This window comes from Rhinopithecus roxellana, chromosome 20 (assembly GCF_007565055.1).
Source record: "Rhinopithecus roxellana isolate Shanxi Qingling chromosome 20, ASM756505v1, whole genome shotgun sequence".
Lineage (NCBI taxonomy): Eukaryota > Metazoa > Chordata > Mammalia > Primates > Cercopithecidae > Rhinopithecus > Rhinopithecus roxellana.
The window spans coordinates 55,027,753-55,048,839 of record NC_044568.1 but is presented as its reverse complement, the minus strand read 5'-3'; the positions used below and the strand labels follow the sequence as shown (position 1 = coordinate 55,048,839).

At 41.9% G+C, this 21,087-nt stretch overlaps 1 protein-coding gene and 1 long non-coding RNA gene across 3 annotated transcripts in view; one reads left to right on the top strand and one right to left on the bottom strand.

Annotated features, from left to right (window-relative positions):
* The window catches only part of LOC104656045, a 36,469-nt gene extending 23,850 nt beyond the window's left edge, over positions 1 to 12,619 (bottom strand). Inside the window, exon 1 of the long non-coding RNA XR_747063.2 lies at positions 12,451 to 12,619. This is a non-coding gene — a long non-coding RNA (uncharacterized LOC104656045). The remainder of the gene's footprint in view (positions 1 to 12,450) is intronic.
* Positions 1 to 21,087, top strand: part of CDH13 (cadherin 13) — a 1,178,985-nt gene that overhangs the window by 354,022 nt on the left and 803,876 nt on the right. The gene's annotated exons all lie outside the window — the stretch shown is intronic.

Genomic DNA, 21,087 nt, shown 5'->3' with positions numbered 1-21,087 from the left:
GAGTAAGGCAGCCAACCCTCAGCCCTGGGAGGCACAGTGAGGGCCAGGGTATTAACCAGAAGCTTAGTAGTCATTTTATCATCAGCATTAAGTCACCTAGATGCAGAGTGATATGATTTGGCTGTGTCCCCACCCAAATCTCATCTTGAATTGTAGTTCCCATAATCCCCACATGTAACGGGAGGAACCCAGTGGGAGATAATTTCATTATGAGTGAGTTCTTGCAAGATGTGATGGTTTTATGCAGGGAGTTCCCCACTTTTGCTTGACACTTCTCCTTGCTGCCATCATGTGAAGAAGGACGTGTTTGTTTCCCCATCCACCATGATTGTAAATTTCCTGAGAACTCCCAGACCTGCAGAACTGTGAATCAGTTGAACCTCTTTCATTTATAAATTACCCGGTCTCAGGTATGTATTTATTAGCAGCATGAAAATGGACTAATACAGTAAATTGGTACCAGCAGAGTGGAGTGCTGCTATAAGGATACCCCAAAATGTGGAAGTGACTTTGGAACAGGGTAGCAAGCAGAGGTGGGAACAGTTTTGAGGGCTCAGAAGACAGGAAAATGTGGGAAATGTTGTAACTTCCTAGAGACCTGGAGGGCTCAGAAGACAGGAAGATGTGGGAGTCTGAAACTTCCTAGAAACTTGTTGAATGTCTTTGACCAAAATGCTGATAATGATATGGACAATGAAGCCCAGGTTGAGGTGGTCTCGAATGAAGATGAGGAACTTGTTGGAAACTGGAGCAAAGGTGACTCTTGTTATGCTTTAGCAAAGGGTCTGGTGGCATTTTCCCCTGCCCTAGAGATCTGTGGAACTTTGAACTGGAGAGAGATGATTTACAGTATCTGGCAGAAGAAATCTCCAAGCAGAAAAGTGTTCAAGAGGTGACTTGGGTGCTGTTAAAAGTATTCAGTTTTATGTATTCATAAAAACACGGTTTGGAATTGGAACTTAGGTTTAAAAGGGAAGCAGAACATAAAAGTTCAGAAAATTTTCAGCCTGATGATGCAATAGAAAAGAAAAGCCCATTTTATGGGGAGAAATTCAAGCCTGTTGTAGAAATGTACATAAGTAATGAGGAGCAAAATATTAATCACCAAGACAATGGGGAAAATGTCTCCAGGGCATGTCAGGGGTCTTCATGGCAGCCCCCCTCCCATTAGAGGCTTGGAGGCCTAGGAGGAAAAAATGGCTTTGTGGGCCAGGCCCAAGGCTCCCCTGCTTTGTGCAGCATGGGAAGTTAGTGCCCTGTGTCCCAGCCACTACGGCCATAGCTAAAAGAGGCCAAGGTGTAGCTCAGGTTGTGGTTTTGGTGGGTGCAAGCCCCAAGTCTTGGCAGCTTCCATGTAGTGTTGAGCCTACAGGTACACCAAAGTCAAGAGTGGAGGTTTGGGAACCTCTGCCTAGATTTCAGAGGATGTATGGAAACACATGATGTCCAGGCAGAAGTTTGCTGCAGGGATGGAACACTGATGAAGAACCTCTGCTAAGGCAATGCAGAAGGGAAATATGGGGTTGGAGCCCCCACACAGAGTCCCCACTGGGACACTGCCTAGTGGAGCTGTGAGAAGAGGGTCACCATCCTGCAGACCCCAAAATTGTAGCTCTACTGACAGCTTGCACCACGCACCTGGAAAAGCCACAGACACTCAATGCCAGACATGAAAGCGGCCGGGAGGGGGATTGTACCCTGCAAAGTCACAGGGGCAGAGCTGCCCAAGATCATGGGGGCCCACCTCTTGCATCATCGTGCCCTGGATGTGAGACATGAAGTCAAAGGGGATTATTTTTGAACTTTAAGGTTTAATGACTGCCCTGTTGCATTGTAGACTTGCATGGGGCCTGTAGCTCCTTTGTTTGGGCCAATTTCTCCCATTTGGAGCAGGTTTATTTATCCAATGCTGGTACCCCCATTGTATCTAGGAAGTACCTAATTTGCTTTAGATTTTACAGGCTTATAGGCCTTGTCTCAGATGAGGCTATGGACTTGGAGTTTTCAGTTAATGATGGACTGAGTTATGACTTTGGGGGACTGTTGGAAGGGCACAATTGTGTTATGAAATGTGAGGACATGGGATTTTGGAGAGTAGGGACAGAGTGATGTGATTTGGCTGTGTCCTCATCCAAATTTCATCCTGAATTATAGTTCCTATAATCTCTACATGTGGTGGGAGGGACCTGGTGGGAGGTGATGGGATCATGGGGGTGGTTACCCTCATGCTGTTTTCATGATAGTGATTTCTTATGAGATCTAATGGTTCTATAAGGGACAGTTCCCCCTTTTGCTCAGCAGTTCTCCTTGATGCTGCCATGTGAAAAAAGGATATGTTTGCTTCCCCTTCCACCATGATCATAGTTTCCTGAGGCTTCCCAAGCCATGCAGAACTGTGAGTCAATTAAACCTCTTTCCTTTATAAATTACCCAGTCTTAGGTGTATCTTTATTAGCAGGATGAGAACAGACTAATACACAGACCAACAAGGAGTATGTGGGGAGCCTTTTCCTGCCTTGCTTTTTTGAAAGAGGAAAACAATAAGATCAGAACAGGTCATGGCTGAAATTGGCAGGGGGGAAGCATGGCACAGTCATTAGAAAAAAAACTGGACTTTGGAGACCATTTTAGGAATTCTTGGAATACTAGCATTGTTTGGGGCCACTTCCTTGAGTCGTATTTAAGTAATATTCACAGCAGCAAATAGATGTCACACTCAAATTTAATCATTTGTGGAATATTTTATAAAGGGACAGTTTATAAATGCATAGGTGAAGTATAGGGAAACCACAAGGGGTGGCACTGCCCCCAGCGGCTAGTGATGGCAGGGACAGTTATCTGCCCTGGCCTGAAGGGTTAAGAGGAGAGGACGGAGCCGTTTCTGAACTGGAGACAGTGAGGCATGTGTGCAGAAAGTCACCTGACATGTCTGAGACCTTCCTTTGACAGATACAGCCGGCCCTCAGTGGCCCACCAGGGAAGAAGCAGTATAAACACCTGATTCCTTTTCTCCCTGCCTTCACTCCGTAATGAGTTTTGTCTGTTGGTCAAAACCAGAGGGTCACAGAGTGCTTTGGCTGGGTTCATAAAGACCAATCTCCAGGGACCAAAGAAGGGTGGTGAAGGGAGGAGCTGGGTAAACAGAAGCCATCCAGCCTGGTTTTTATTTATCCAGTGCTATACACAAGAGGGTGCATTGAAGATGATTAAACACAACACAGTATTTTAAGTCTTAGAGGACCAGATAATGTACTTTAAAACTAATGCAAATATGATTTTTGAGGGCTCCTTTCATGGTAACACTGTGGGGAGCTCTTAAGTCAAACTCTCTTTCAGTCCTCCCAAGAATATAGGAAGACAGGTGATGGTCTCCATGTTCTCTAGTAGAAGAAACAGACTTTAAAGACTTTGTTGACTTGTTCAAGCAAACTACCATAGACAGAGTCAGAGCCCTCAAACTGTGAACTGTATCCTTTTGGGGTACCTTTGTCCCCAAGAACCTCCTTGTCTTCTCTGGCTCTCATCTTTCAACTTAGTCAAGAAAATATGTTTGTTTCATGGCTGAGCATTCATGAAAGCCAAAAAGAAACGACGATTTATTAAAGTCTCTATGTCAGGAAGTTCTTATTGACTGCTCCCGTTGTTAATTGAGTGTCTGGAAACCCTTCTGGTGCTTCGTAATTAGTGCTCCAGGACAAAATATGCTGCTGCTTTTTTCTCATCCCCCCAAATTTTGCCATTTCCGCACAAAGGGAGCTCGGGTGCCTCAGGAGCCCCGGCCTCCTGCGATTGGCCTGCATACATACAAATATCCATCCTAGGTGGTTTCCGAAAGGGCTCCATTTCTATGGGAATATTTTCCATTGAGCTGTTGTGAACTTCCACTTAGTCACTTAAAAATGATTCAAAAGGAGGGAAATAATGAACGTCCACTTTCCCTTTCACCAGCATATCTCAAAACTACATTAATTATCAGCCTGTGTGAATAAAGTTGGTGTCCTGATCAATGTATTCCCTGAAGAATGCTCAATTCACCTATCCCTAGGCCTCCAGCTCACACACTGCAGTCCAGTTTCAAATCCTGCTGCCTCACCATGAATCTCCAGTCTTTAAGCCCTCTCCCTGACCCCCTCTTTGGAGGGTGATGTGGTAGATCACATAAGCTGTGTGTGAATGTCTCATCATTCTCCACCCACCGCAGCAATTTTGCCCCCCTCTTCTCTCCTCCTGGGGGCAAGAGTCTTTTCTTGCAAAGCCAGTCTTCCCCCAATGGTCCATGTAAGGAGCCTGCTCTGGCATTTGGTTCTTTCTTCTCCATCTTCTTCAGGTGTTCTCCTTCCTTCTTTAGGTCAAAAAAGAAATTCATGAAAAACACCATAAAATAAAATTTTAAAATTCCATTTTCTACCTTTCTTGCAAGTGCTTTTATTTTTTTATGCATCTCTCCACATGGGATGCTCACATTCACCTTTGCTGCAACGTTGCCTTCCTTTTTGAATGTTCTACCCAATTTTCTCCATTAAGATAAGCCCTTCAAGAGCTACTAATGGCTTCCTAATGACCATTCACAGTGTATGCTTCTCAATCTCTTTAGCTTCCAGCACTGTTAACTTTCTTCCTTTCCTACCCCAGCCTTGAAATAGGTATCAAGGATGGCAAAACATTCAGTCCCACCTCTTACCTTGCTGTCTGAATGCTGTTCCTTGCCATTGGACCACTCTGGAACAGGAAGTATAGCATTCTGTTTAAAGGCATGGTATATGAAACCATATTTCCCTGGATTAACTTCTAGCTTCAGCACTTATTAGCTAATAAGTGTATGATCTTAGGCAATTTATTAGAAAAAAATTAATCTCACTTTACCCAACTATAAAATGGAGATAATAATGCTTTGTAGGAAGGTAAATGAATTAATTCATATAAACCAATTATGCAAGCTCTGTAAAATAAGAATTTATTCTTATTTTATAAATAATAATTCTTATAAATGATAAAATATCATTTACGGCAATAATATCTACAAGTTGACATTTTCCAATATTCCGCTTGTAGAACTGTATTAGGTTCCTGTTGCTGTATTAAAAAATTACCCCAAACTTAGTGACTTAAAATACCACAAATTTATTATCATACAATTCTGGAGCTCAGAAGTCCTAAAAAATCTAAAGTGTCAGCAGAGCCATAGCAGAGAATCTGCTTTTCTGCCTTTTTCCTGTATCCCTTGGCTTAGGGACTCTTCCTCCATGTTCAAAGCTGAATTTCCATGGTTTCAACTATCAATTCTATGCGGAAGATTTTTCCTGATTTTCAGGCCAGTCTCATACCCCCGAAGGAATCCATTCTTATCCTCCCAACTGTTTGTCATTGAAAGTAATGGCAAAAACCACAATTACTTTTGCACCAACCTAGTAGTTGCAGGCCGTCTCCTTGTGGCTACACTCCATACAAATACAAGTAAACTCATCACAATCCTATAACTACTTCTGTTCCTTGTCTTGATGAACTTCCTTCTACAAATGGCCCTAATGTTCCCTCCATTTTCCAATATTTATTGAAGAATAAGAGTCTTTCTGTCGACTTTCAGTGAGAATAAGTAAATAAAACAGCTTTGATAGGCCGGGCGCGGTGGCTCAAGCCTGTAATCTCAGCACTTTGGGAGGCCGAGACGGGTGGATCACGAGGTCAGGAGATCGAGACCATCCTGGCTAACACGGTGAAACCCCGTCTCTACTAAAAAATCCAAAAAACTAGCCAGGCGAGGTGGCGGGCGCCTGTAGTCCCAGCTACTCGGGAGGCTGAGGCAGGAGAATGGCCTAAACCCGGGAGGCGGAGCTTGCAGTGAGCTGAGATCCGGCCACTGCACCCCAGCCTGGGCGACAGAGCGAGACTCCCGTCTCAAAAATAAAAATAAAAATAAAAAAATAAAACAGCTTTGATGGACACCCCCATGAACCTGAGTGAAAGGGATACTTCTTTAAATCAGCTGTTTCATTTGCTAAGCATGGCGGCCCTGAGAATATGCCTCCCAGAGCCTCCCCCAACAGGGAACATGATTGACACATGACCCCAGATGCTGCACTCTGACGTCCATGACAGCATTTGGGCTGAGGCTATGCTTTTTATTATCTTTCCTCACCGAAGACTTCAGCAAGGGAGGGATACTAAGGCAGATCTGTTTCTGGGAATCTTGGAACTCGTTCAACAGCTGATCTTGGCTCCAGGCTTCCCTGTTGTCTTGCAGGACCTTCCTTAGACTACAAGGACTTCCTACCATGGGTGGGAAGCTGGAGTGGGCAGCCCACAAGACCTTCCGTCTCAGACAGTTGTATAAATTCAAAAGTCCCAGCAGGTTTCTAAACCTGGCAGGTCACCTGAATCACATGGGAGGCCATCAAACCCCCCCAAATGTTCTAAATTTGGATTTCAAGGGAAGGGCTTGAAAGGAAGAGCAAGGAACCTGGATTAAACTCTAAAACCTTCTTTCCCTTGCAATTGAATTAGCCAATGTAATTTGAAAACCACACTGCTTTGCTGAACAAAATTCCTGGAACCACCTCGGATTTGAAACATCATTCATGTGTGTCTTCACATTGGCAATGTGTTGTGCTATCAGAAGTTGAATTGCTTGTTTTAATGTGTTTAAGACAATGTACCTCCAAATCTGGCAGGACTGAGTTTAAATTCTGGCTCTGCCACTTATCATCTGAGTGATCTTGAATAAGATATTCAACTTCTCAGAACCTCAGATTTCTTAGCTGTAAAATAAGGATGGTAATGACACCTTTTTCCTAAATTTATTGAAATTATCACGTGGGGTAATGATAACAGTTAACACTCATTTTCAACTTGCTACGTGCCAGTCACTATTTCAGCTCATCTATCAGCTCATTTGTTTGTAACAACCGTCTGAAGTAGGTTCAACTATGATTCCCACTTTACAGATGAAAAGATGGAGGCATCAAGAGGTTACATAACTTGCTAAGGCTTGCACAACTAAACAGGATGGAGCTGATATTTAAACCTAGGCAATTCAGTCAAAATGTACTTTTCAGGATAATATGCGTTATACACACATACTATGCTATCTGTGTATAAAGCACTTTACCCAGAGCTTGGAACACACTATGGGCTCCATAACTATTAGCTAATGTTACAATCACTGCTTTTACCCAGGGACTTACAGTGCAATTGTCACAGCTCTCCAGCATCTGCGATATTCCTACTTAGCTGTTTGCAAAGCCAGAACACCTGTGTCTTCATGCCCTCTCCTTTTTGTGCCCAGCTCCTGTCTCAGTGATGAGCAGGACAGCATGCGTGGATCATGAACTTACTGAGACTGGGAACGTCAAATTCAAAACCTGTTGAATAAGGTCAGTAAGTAATAGTAGTTGCTGTATTTCTCGTAAGTGTTGAAAAGGAATCCTTTCAGAAATAAAATATGAACTCTTTAATCCTAATGTATTTTGACTTCTTCAGGATGCACAGGTGTCCAGGGAACTGTAGTGTCAGTATCTCTGAGACCTTAGGAGAACTTCTTTTGAATCTAAAGGAGGGGGAGTTGAAAGGCATCTCTATTATAGCAAAAAGAAATTAGAGGGCTGATTCATCCTATTCTGTAGGGAAAGCACAACTCTGCTCAGAGATCTTGAAGTAAGTAAAACGTGGTAGTTACTTTTGGAGGAAAATAAAGTACCATCGAACGTAGAATCTGATGGTTTCAGTGAAGTTAATAAATGGTGCTTTGATGACAACTATATTCATTAGACATATTTGTGGCTTTCCTCCTCCTTTTTCTTACAGATAAATTCTCACTCAGGCCTACAGAGATAAGTGCGTGGTTTTAGAGATCGTCAGATCTGGGTTTAAGATCACTTTTGCTACTTTCCATATGTGAGATCTTGGGCAGGACCCTCCCCTCTCTGAACCTTGACCTCCTTCTTTCTGAAATGCTGGTAATGGGTATGGTTTGGATATTTGTCCCCACCCAAATTTCGTGTTGAATTGCAATCCCCAGCATTGGAGGTGGGGCCTGGTGGGAGGTGAGTGGATCATAGGGGCAGATTTCTCCTGAATGGCTTACTACCATCTTCTTGGTACTGTCCTCATGATAGTAAGTGAGTTCTCATGAGATCTGGTCATTTAAAAGCACATAGCACCTCCCACTTTGCTCTGTCTTGCTTCTGCTCCAGCCATGTGATGTGCCTGCTTCCCTTTCACCTTCCACCATGACTAGAAGCTTCCCGAAGCCTCCCGACAAGCAGAGCAGACACTGGCATCATGCTTCCTGTAAAGCCTGTAGAACCATGAGCCAATTAAACCTCTCTTCTTTATAAACTACCCAGTCTCAGACACTTCTATATAGCAATGTAAGAATGGATTCAGTAATACAGTAATACTCTTACACTTATTGTAGAGATGTTGTGGGACAAAGTAAGACAATGTGTAAATGCAATCTGTGCCTGCAAGTTCAGCCAGGCACTCTGTAGAGACTAATACTGGACCTAGGATGCTGTGAATTTTCATATTGGTACGTCTGAGCCTGAGTAACACTTGGCAACCAGAGTGAACCCCAGAACTGGCTTATGCTGAGGTCAATGACAAACCTTTGACATTTGATGCAATCAAAACCAAGCTGCTTTGTTTAAAATGTTTGTCAAATACCTACCATGCAAACTGTGAATGTAAAAGGCATTGTCACAAAAGCCCTTTTTCAGAATCTCTAGCTTGCCGATTCTCTCAGATTTCTTATTGCCCTCTGGGTCAAAAACACTGCAAAATTTCAGTCCTTTACCACAACAAGCATTTATTTCTGGCATACACACCTGAGTGTTATCTGGAATGTGGCTTCTCTAAGCTGGGCCTCTGCTGGGCTTAACGATAAACTATGGGTTGGGCTAAGGTCTGCTCCTTATGTCTCTTATTTTTCTAGGGATAGCAGAAATAAAAGAGGCAAGCCCAACTGCACAAACACATCTCAAGCCTTTGCTTGAACTACATCCAATAGTACCTGCTGGTCAAACTAAGTTACAAGGATAACCCAACTGTAAGACCATGGCAAGGTGATGAATGTTTACAAATACTGCAAATGGGCAAATAATTAAGATCATATCTCATTCTGTCATACCTGGAACTCCAAATTTCCCAGTGCTTTTAAATTTGTATGAGTTAGGTACTTTCAAGTCATGTAGAACAGACTCACCTGGTTTGGGTGAGTTAAGTCTATGGAAAGGGGACAGAGAACATGTAAGGAGACACTTATCCCATCTATTCCATCTTGTCTTGATGGAATTAGAATTTGGGGATTCACTCCTCAGGGACAAAAAGCCTTCAGGCAGGAAAGTGCCTGACACAAAATGGCTACTCAGGAAATGTTTATGGAGAGGACACTGAATTAGTGAGGAGCAGCTGTAGCACTGGTTACCTTGCCATTTTCCCAGAAATAGCCTCCATTGCTCCCTCCTCTGTGGTCATCATTATACTCATCATGATTCAACTTCCCTGTCTTCTTTGGTTCTTCCAATTACTGCTGTATCCCTTAAACTCCCCAAAAAGATAAGATTCTGTTGCATTAATTAGCTACCTTTCCGTCTACTGGGCAGAGATCCTATGACATGCTGCCTCGTTGGCATGAATCAGCCAATTTGTGTTTTGTTTTGTTTTATTTGTCTGTTTGTTTTTGAGATTTTGAGAAGGAGTCTTGATCTGTCTCCCAGGCTGGAGTACAGTGTCACGATCTTGGCTCGCTGCAACCTCCACTTTCTAGGTTTAAGCAATTTTCCTGCCTCAGCCTCCTCAGTAGCTGGTACCACACCCAGCTAATTTTTGTATTTTTAGTAGACATGGAGTTTCACTATGTTGACCAGGCTGGTCTCAAACTCCTGACCTCAGGTGATCTGCCCGCCTCGGCCTCCCAAAGTGGTAGGATTACAGGCATGAGCCACCACGCCAGGCCGTGAATCAGCCAGTTTTAAAAGGCTTCTTTTGAAGTTGCTGATCACTGGTTCAATTGTGAAGATTGTAAGGACCATGCAAGGAATTCCCTATGGCTGCATTCTTCAGCAGGGGTCTGCGGGTTTTACTATTGCTTAGAGACTCAAGGGTTTTGTGTTGGCTTGCCCCATCTCTTGCTTTGTGATTCTGCCTCTTGGGATTTGGAAAGATAACCTCGATCCAGCACAGAGAGGTCTTTCTCCCTTTGAAGTGTTCATCATGATCTGATGAGTCAACACTGCCTTGTCTCATTGTTTCCTACACTAGCTGGCTGGAACACTACCCTCCCAGCAGAGCACTCCCTGCCAGAGCATGCTACTGCCTCTGCCAATTGAAGTACAGCTATGTTTTTACATCTTGTAGCAAAATCCCTCCTTCCTCAATCATTGAAGACTGATGAGGATAAAAGGCAGCTGGGCCAAAACCAAAGCAATATAACCCAGGGGCGTGTGTGTACATGCATATGTGGTGTATGTGTGCATATATGCATGCAGTGTATGTGTGAACACACATATGTGTGTGGTGTATGTGTATGCATGCACACACACGTGTTCTTTTTAATATAAAGAAAGAAATGCCTTTAGAGAATGAAATGCACTGGGGGCATCTGAGGTGAGGAGAGTTGAGGGAATGTTTTTTGTTATTTTTCTTGGCAAATCAATGAAAGATGGAAGGATAAGTATGGTGACCCCTAATGTGAAGTAGAGAAATTGGAGGCTGGAGTTATAGAGGCAGAGCTTGAAGAATGTGGAAGCTTCTAGCAGAGCTGAAAATGTCCATAAAGAGACTAAGTAATCAGCCAGGCACGGTGGCTCATGCTTGTAATCCCAGCACTTCGGGAGGCTGAGGTGGGCACATCACCTGTGGTCAGGAGTTCAAGACCTGCCTGACCAACATGGTGAAACCCTGTCTCCACAAAAACACAAAAATTAGCCAGGCATGTTGGTGGATGCCTGAAATCCCAGCTACTCTGGAGGCTGAGACAGGAGAATTGCTTGAACCTGGGAGGCGGAGGTTGCAGTGAGCCAAGATTGCACAACTGTACTCCAGCCTGGGAGACAGAGTGAAACTCCACCTTAAAAAAAAAAAAAGAAAGAAAGAAAAGAGCGAGTAATGAAGGGCAGATTCAGGAGTGAGACTGGATGCTCTCTCAGTAGACTGCTTTGTCTCACAAGATAGGAGGTATTCTGCTGATGAAAGCCAAAGACAGAGAGGACATCAGGTCAGAACGTTCCATATGAGACTCTGCGCTCCTTGAAGCCTCCATTGTCTCATTTCTTTTTATATCTGCAGTGCCAAAGACCTAAGTGAGCCCTATGGACATTAGATAAATAAATTAACTTATTAAAGAATGAAAGAGTGAACTACTAAGTTAATTTGAAATTGAAATATCGGGTAAGGTCTGCACTTACACAGAGAAAATCAACTTTCAAAAATGTACAAAGCAGGCAAAGGGGAGAGGGAGAGGGAGAATGAAGACTGCATGGGTATCTAACTGCTACCTGGAACATGGCACTGTGAGTAGCTGAAAAAGGAAGAAGACCCCAAGGAATGGGGCTGTCTTTGGGGCCTATATTTATGTTGATGTCACTCACAAGTATAAGTCTGCATTCCTGGGTGTCCTAGACAAGCATATAGTTTGCACTTCGTGTTACCTTTTGCGTTAGTAATCACTGATTTTGAATCTTAGCTGACTGTGGAGGTTCTGTTCTGCCTTTGACATGGCAGTGTGAGTTGGAGAGGGATAGGGAGATGAAGAAGCCACATGTCCCAGGAATATCAGGATCCTATAAACTTATTCTGGGTGAGGCAACGGCAAGGGTGACCAGCAAAGTGGTGCCTGAAGGCTGGGAATCCAGTCATGTCAGTTTTTGTTTGTTTCTCTCTGGCACTTTCTCTAGGCCCAGAGCCTAGATGAGGCTGTGTGGACCAGTGATGCAGTGGAGACTTTAATTTTCTCTATTACTGCAGAGGATGAAGAAATCTCAGCAGTCATGCTGTATTCAAGGTGCAGGATATTGCCTGCTTCTGTTCTCAATGCTGGCTCTCCTAGATTAACCCACCAATCCAGAAGTGACTTGTTTTCATCCCCATCCTGGCCAGTGACTCTTTAACCAAGCAATGTGATTTACATGTAGATATTAGTTTTATCCCTTTGTTTCTTAATGAAGCTGCCCTTGTTAAAATCCCTGGGATCTAATTATAGAAATTCTCTCCAGCCCCGGCTCTCCGTTCAACAACTGCTTAGCAAATTTCTCATAAGTCCCCCCACTTTTTTTTTTTTTTTTTTACCAGCTCTCCTCAATAGCTATTTCTTGTCTCCAAGGTTTTTTGAAGCCCAGAGTCTCTTCTTGTCAGCCAATTCTCTTATTTCAGCCCTTCAGTGAAATATCTATATACTGGATCACATCATGATTTTTTTTTGTCTGCAACCTCCCCCTTCCCCCTGAAACAACTTACCCTTATCTGTTCCAACCCCAATCTCTAGTGACTAGAAGTCTGAGAGCCAACTGCCAATCATTCTAGAATTCAGCATTTTCAAAGTTCACCTTTGGAATGGATAGCCTCTTGTTCTGTAGAAAAACAAGGATCCTAGAAAAAACATCCAAACTACATTTCAAGGAGGATGACATCATCTCTATATTTCCCTTGGAATGACTCAGGAGTGAGGACACAGGAATACATTACTGTGGTTCTCACTCATCTTGGCCTACCAAACTGTCCCATCTTTCTAGGTACAGCCCATCTTGTGAGTGGGTTCACCTGGGTCCCTCGTGGACTTACGTTCAGGATTTCACATCACTTGGATGGCAGTCTAGCCAAGGAAGCCAAAAGTTTCCATATCTTTCTTGCCATTTGTGTGGGTTTTTTGGTTTGGGTTTTTCTTTGGGACAGAGTCTCACTTTATCACCCAGGCTGGAGTGCAGTGGCACAATCACGGCTCACTGCTGCCTTGAACTCTTGGGCTCAAGTGATTCTCCCACCTCAGCCTCCTGAGTAGCTAAAATTACAGGTGCATGCCACCAGGACTAGCTATTTATTTATTTGTTGCGGACATGCGGTCTTGCTCTGTTGCCTAGGCTGATCTTGAACTCCTGGCCTTAAGTGATCCATCTTGGCCTCCAAAGTACTGGGATTACAGGTGTGAGCCACTGCGCCCCATGGCATATCTTTTTAAAATGAAGACTTTCTTATCAGATTTCAGCACCAAGTCTCATACATGTGTTGACTCAAGAATTAAAGGGCTTTAGTTTCATGTGCTGGCACTATTCAATGGCTCTGGTTTGAGAACAATTTTGAAACCATACTGGTCTCATTAGAAAAGAGGGCAGTAGTGGTGCCTGCCAGAGATAGGGCGTGAGGAAGCAGTGGTAGCATCTCTGCCGTGCACCTGCCATCCTTGATTTGATAAAGACCAGAAGCACATCTGATCACACCACCTTGCACAATGGCCTTCTCCGAAGCAACAGTGACAACTTAAATGACCTGGAAAGCTATTTCAAACTAATAGCAACGCATCTACCAAGAGTTCATTATTAATGACACATTCAACTGAAAAATTGATCACACACTCTTGTTAGGTATTACATGGGTCACATTTGCAATAATTTTGGTTTTTACTGCTGAAAGACAAATTTAAGGTAAAAATCAAATAGTTTAAAAGTACATATTTTAATATGCCTTCCTCTTAACATTCCTCCAGTAAGGGGGAAGGTGTAGAATTTTTATATAAATTGGCCAGCCTTATGTTGATTTATCTTTAATGCAGATTTCAACTCCTTCACTTCAGATGCCATGAACTGCAAGGCCCTTGTTCAGTCTGGCTTTTCATCTCTTTCCTGCCCAAGTCCAATTTAGCTCTTATGAAACAACCAGACTACTGCAATCCCTCATCTCACAGCAACCTCCAGGACATAATTTATAAAACTTTCCCTCAACATGTGGGTGGCCAAATAAGTGATCAAAGGGCAAGTCATGATCTGAGGGCACAGTAATCTCAAGCAACTGCTGATGTGAACATTGCGCGTGGCACAGTGAAACTCAAAGGACTGCTGATTTTGGCAATAAAAACGATTGTGTCTATAAACTGAGAGAATTATAGAAGTTTGAGCACAGCTGATCTTAGCCTTGAACATGGTTGAGGAAGAGAGAAGGAGAAATTTAAAACTTTAGTTCTGCCAATTTAACAAAACCACTTTATATCATTATCTAGGATGCAAGTGATATATACAAATTTACCAGAACTTTTTCCATTAATCAAAAAGAAGGTAGTGTATGAGCTGGAGGATCAATCATGTCAAAAATTTCAGAAAGGGATGAGGAAACCATTTCTAGCAGATTGTGTTCCACTGAAAGGAGCATTGAGGAAGTAGAAGAGTATTTCATAGAAGTGAAATGGCACTGATTAACCTCATTAAGGACATGACTTCCTCATGCTTTAATAGGAAGTGGTAAACTTCAGAATGAGACCAGTACTATGTCGAAGTATGTCCTAGCCCAGTGTCTGTTGCGAGCTAGCTGGGCAAGCATGGCCTTATCTGTTTCAGTATCCTTATTTGTGAAATGAAGAGCTTGGCCTGAAACCAGCAGTTCTCAAACTTTCCTGGGCATCAGAATCACCAAGGATGTTTGTAAATGTTTTAAAAGTCAATTTTCAAGACTCCATCAAATGGGGATTTTGATATATACAATCAGAGTTAAATATATGTATATATAAAAAACATCTTTAGGTTAAAGTTTCATGTCAGTGAGACTTTGTGCTCTATGTGGAGAGAGACTGGGTAACAACCAGTCAAGGAGCAGGGTGGGGATATAATTCAGAACTCTAGAGATAATCTAGCATTCTAGAATGCTACAGTGTTCTGGAATAATACCCCAAGGTCAAAAAGCTTTAACTAAATGTTTGTATGATCAATAAATTGGTCTGATTTAACATTAGCCTATAAATACATTTTTTTAAAGCAAATGCTTAACTTCAGTACTACATGACAAGAGGGTTATATACCAAAAAAAAAAAAAGTTACTATATGGTTCTTGGCATCAAGCAGATTAAAGTCTGCTTTGAAATAAAGTCGATAATAAGTAGTTGACCCCATAAAAATTAAGCAATAATGGGAAGAAGTTCAGAGGAACAGAAAATCAATTCATACTGAGAAGATAATCAAATTATTGGTAAAAATGAAGCTGCTGATTAGGCATGTCCTTGGCTACAGAAGGACTCAGGATTGCAGGTTTAATGACCTTTAGCTGAGACCACCCCATGTGTCCATCTGCCTCAAGATACTCTAAGTCTCTTGGCTGAAGCAAAGTCTTCCTTAAACAGGGCTTCCATTGGGCCATGCCAACTATTTTTTTTGTTTGTTCATTTACTTGAGACTTACCAGGCCCTATCTTCTGATTCCACATTGGATCTTAGGTAGGTTAATTCAGTTAATATATTAATAACTGTCTGTACTCTTTCTGCTCTTGATATCTGCTTCCGTCTGTTAACAGTTTTTGACTATTCTTTGTGGGTTAATTTCACGTTTTGTCTCCCAAAGGCAGCCCAAGTTCCCTCTTTTCCAGATGTCTTGGGCTGTCCCACCATAGAGCATTGGTGCTGCCTATACTGCTGTTCTTGATTTCAGAGAATATTCTACATCTTACAAACACTTACGCTCATTAAACTACTGATTTAAGTTGTTGCAGGTTTTGAGTTACCACTGGCTTTTGACTCAGTTGAAAAAAACAAAGAATGGTCCAGGGTGAGAGAGGTGTGTCAGTTGACCCCATGAGGACTATAGGAACTGATCTTAGACTTCCTCACCAGCCTCTTTGCCAAGTCCAAATTCATCATCATTGTGAAGTAGCGTTGGGCAATGTTTGAAGAAGTTTTCTGTAAGAATCTATTTTGGATTAATAGCAAATAATTGCAGCTGAGTCAGCATTAAAGACATGTTATATCAGACTGTGTCTTGTAGTTCAGAGGATGCTGCTTCTCAGATGAGACTTAGCTGAGCACTTCTTACACTTCTGGGGAAGTGTCTATAGCATTGTACCAAAAAACACAGAAAACAGGCCACTGAAACAAACACCAGCAGACATAGCGCTGGCAGGATCTAACAAGCAGGTTTTCCTGAAATGTCATTTTGACAGGGTTATAGTCAGGTGGAATCTCTTAAGCACAGTGCTCACCTGGCGCTTGGTTCTTTACTGCACAGAGAGGGGACTGCAGAGGATTAACACGGAAGAAGGACGCACTCCCCCTCCGTTGTTACCCCTCCCTGCAAGATCCTGAAGTCCTGATTCTTTCCCCATCATTATATCCCTTTTCAGGAACGGAAATGTCTTCTGCAGAGCCAGCCCATTCCCTCTGGTGCTGGTCTCAGGGGAAGTACAGCATCTGCCTCCCACCCTCCATCTAATTACCCATCTGTTTATGGGGAGGGGAGGGATGTTCTATTCCCCTTCTCTTCCCAAACATTTTAATGTGCTGATGCATGAAGACGACAGCAGCTGCACCTCAGAACCCATCCTGGCTTTGCTTTTCTGTTCAGTTCTTGGATGGAGCTCTTTATAGCTAGAGACCCACATCTCTAACTCTTCCTCATCATGACTTAGTACACCTTGACCCTTGCATTAGACTGCCCCAGATTCCATGTTGCTCACTGATTCAGCATCATCAAGCCTCAGCGAGGTGTCTGAGACCCCCACCTTTAGGAAGGGGCAGGGATTTCCCTGCTCTGCTCTTGGCCTAGGGCTTCTATCAGCACCAGCAAAGACACCATGGAGAGCGTAGACTTTCATCCTGATCTCCCAAACTTTACTCAACTAATGGTCCCTTTGGTTATTTCTCTCTCACTCTGGAAGTCATGTTTAGAAAGAGCTGATATACTGAACAAATTGCACTTAATAAATATTCATTCATTTTCCCTTTTTTAAAAAATTAATCAAGTTCTCTGTAAGGAAGAAAAACTTACTAGTCTTTGACAAATGAAACAGCCAATCTACACTGATATCTACATTGATAGTATTCAAGCCCCAAACACTTCTTAGCTGGCTCAGATGATCTGGTTAAGGGGAACTTTGTCAGTTGAGTTCAGTTTTGTGAAATACTGACGCATCTCAGACCACTGTTAATACCTGAGTAAAGTGTTAAGAGAATAACTTTGGACATAGAGACACATGGGTTTCATTTGGCCACATGCTAGTTACATGAATTTGGACAAGTTTCTGAACTTGATGCAACTCCATTTCTTCATGGATAAAATTGGGATAATTATACTATTGATCCTGTAGGATTATCCTGAAGATAGAATGCATAATGTTTACGAAGCACTTAGTACAAAGAGGCATAAAGCAAGAAGTGAGTAAATGTTAGCTGCTGCTATCTTTATTCCTGTCATTTTAATCACCACTATCAATTATCATCACAACCCAAGTGGCTCAGGGATGGAGGGACCCCAACTAGGATGCTCTCTCCATTCTAGGGGAAACATTTATTCAACTCAACTGTGGCCAGAACTCATAGTGAATCCCACTCTAGCCATCCTCCATTTTCCAATAGCAAATTTTGCTGGGCACATGGTCACTCAGCTAAAGACTACTTTCTCCAGCCACCTTGCATCTAGTTGTGGCCATGGAACTAGTGACGGCCAATAAGATACTAGTGGATGTGATGTTTGCACATTAATCCATGCCTTTGAGGCTTAAGAAATCTATTTTCCCTTCCTATTTTTCTCTTCTTCAGCTGAAACACAGACATGGTGGTGAATCAATCTTCAGTTAAGCTGAAAAGGGTAACATGGAATAGATGGCATAGCAACAGGATGCATCCCCAATACCATCAAGCCACCATTCCAATTCTGGACTGCCAACATAGACTCTTAAATAAGGGAGAAAAAAGTTCTTGTTACTTTAAACTACTGAGTCTGATATCACCTATTATAACACCATGGTGTATCGTAAAAACACACCAAACAACTATTTTCAAAATAGATGTGATACTTCTTCCCACTTATACAACTTCTGAAAGTGCAAAGCCGTTGCATTCCCCCACCCAGCTTGGCATGGTTTACTTCTGATTGGATATAACTAGTTGATAACAGGGATCATGCTGCATCCATTGAGGAGAAAGATTATTCAGCACCCTCACGGGCTGCTGGGAAATTGATATCTTTTAATTGTGAGAAAGTACATTGTGTTTACATTTTACACAGTGGCAAGAGGAAGGTCAAATCACAATCCTCACACCCTTTATCAAAACCATGCGTCCCTGTTTGTCAAGTGAGATTCAAAGTGGGATGAACTTGGAAAGTTTCCATCTTCCTGTTTTCTCTCTTGTTTGTTTATATGGCTGTGCTTTGCAAGATTAAAAGGCTTACTGGGAAAAAGCATAGCAGAAGGAAGTAAAACCTTCAGGCAGATGAAATAACTCTTCCATTTTAGGAAAAAAGGCAATTAGTCATTTGAGGTTTTCTGGGTGGGGCAGTGAGTAGGAGGTCATTATATTCCTTTCCTGTTGTATATTGAAAATCAGCTGAGAAGTAATGAAAATGGTAAGAAGAAAAAAAAGAGTAAGCCTCCTTCCTCTCCCGACGGCCTCTACCCCATGACTCATCAGCTTCCTGAACTGGAACAACACTGAGCTTTATGACCATGGAAATGTCAGCTCTGAGAACAGTGCATGCTTCTTTGTGTGAAGATCTTAGGCAGCTGTGCAAAAGCCAGCCCAGGATCCAGCATGGTCCTGCTTTATCTCTCTGTCTGGCTAGTCTCCATGTTCATTAGAAATGTCTGATTTCTTGACAAGCACTCTTTGGATTTGCTGTGGAGTCAGGTCATACATTGAAATCAGCAAAAACATTAATGATAGCAACAACAAAAACAACCTTGTTTAAGTTCTACACCTTGTAAGGGGGCAATATTAGCCTTGTAATAAAAATGAGGCAACTGCAACTTGGAAATATTAGGAAATTTATTTAGGATATCTTAGAAAATCACAATGAGAGTAATGATGATGACAATGATGGTAGCAATGGTGATGATGATTATTATGGTAATAATAATTACGATAGTGATGGTGATGATGATGATGGTGGGGGTAATGATGATGGTGATGGTGGTGATGAAGATGATAGTGATGGTGATGGTGGTGATGGTAATGATGGTGACGATGATGATGATAATAGTAGTGATGGTGAAGGTGGTGATGGTAATGACGGTGGTGATGATGATGGTAGTGATGGTGATGATTATTATGGTAATGATAATTATGATAGTAATGGTGATGATGAGGATAGTGATGGTGATGATGGTGATGGTAGTGATGATGATGATAGTGATGGTGATGATGATGATGTTGGTGGTAATGGTGATGATGAAAGTAGTGATGCTGATGGTGGTGATGGTAATGACAGTGGTAATGATGATGGTAGTGATGGTGATGATTATTATGGTAATGATAATTATGATAGTGATGGTGATGATGAGGATAGTGATGGTGATGATGGTGATGGTAGTGATGATGATGATAGTGATGGTGATGATGATGATGGTGGTGGTAATGGTGATGGTGTCGGTGGTGATGGTGGTGATGACAATGGTAGTGATGGTGATGGTGGTGATGGTAATGAGGATGGTGGTGGTGATGGTGGTGATGGTGATGCTGATGGTGGTGATGATGGTGATGATAGTGATGGTGATGATGGTGGTGATGATGATGGTAATGGGTGGTAATGATGATAATGCCTTATTCTGGGCTAGGTATCGTGCTAAACATCTTACTAACAAGCAAATGTGTAAAATCACTGTGCTCAGTATTGTGATTGACCCTAATACGTTTTCACTAATTGTTGGCTTCAAGGCTAGGACTAGAGTGAGGTGAATGAGGTACTCTCTTTGGGTCAAAATTTAGAGGGATACCAAAAAACGCAGTAATCGAAGTAAATAATATTTAATGCAATATTTTATAAAAATAAAAATTAATGCAAAAATCCATGGTAAACAAATGTCAACATTTTAAATAAAGGTCCTGTACACGCATAATACATTCTGTTCACCTCCCCCAATCCCACCCAGATGTCTCAGCTAATGGCAATCTTATTTTATACTTGATAAAAGCAGTCTGAGCCCAAGTTTTTCTTATCCCCATTTTATAGATGAAAATACTGGGCCCAAGAGATTATTCCACAGTCACATAGCTAATATGTGGAAAAGCTGGGATTTGAGCTCAGATATATCTAACATAGAAGTTCAGCAGTCTATCTAGCTTCTAAGGTAAGTTTCTGTCACAACATTAAATATTCACTATCATTTTCTGGGCTATTTTTAAATGGTGGGGAGTCAAAGAGATTAACTGCCAGTTGCAGTTCTTATCAGGCTAACAGTGTCAGCTAAGGTGAATCTGATACTAGTAGAACTCTAAGAATGTGCATTTATTAAGTATGCACTCGTATAAATAATATATTTAACCTACTTAGAAACTCTGTATAGAAGACATCAGTGTTGTATTTCACAAATAGAGAAAGAGAATCTCAGATTTGAGCACTCACAGTCATGGTCAATTCATTGCAGAGTTGGTGACCAGCTCAAATTTTCTAGATTGACATAATCCTGTCCTTTCTATGGCTTCAGAGACATCCGCATTTGTCTCCTGAGCCTGGAACTTTTTATATTTCGCCATACAGACCTTCCTAAGATACTCACTTTGCTTGTATCATTTTCCCTAGAATAACTATTTTCTAAGACACATTAATGCATTGATTTTAATAACATCTTGTGTCTTATGTAATTTTAAAAATCAGCATATATTAACTGAGGACATTTTGACAAAAGAGAAAGAAAGAACATAGCAAAAAAGCATTTCCAACTTCCATAAATAAGCAGGAATATCACTTTGGTGAAGTACTTTCCTATTTTGTTTTGTTTTGTCCTGTTTTTGTAGAGTGACATGTAACTTTTTTTCTGGACAACCTGTCCTCTTGGTAAAAAATAAAGCATGATGATAAAACAAATGAGATCTCAGGACTAGACTTTTCTGTCCAGGAAATACTCTTGACTTCATCTGTCCTTACCTCTGCTTGGACCTTGTTCCATCCAATATCTCATGCCACTCTC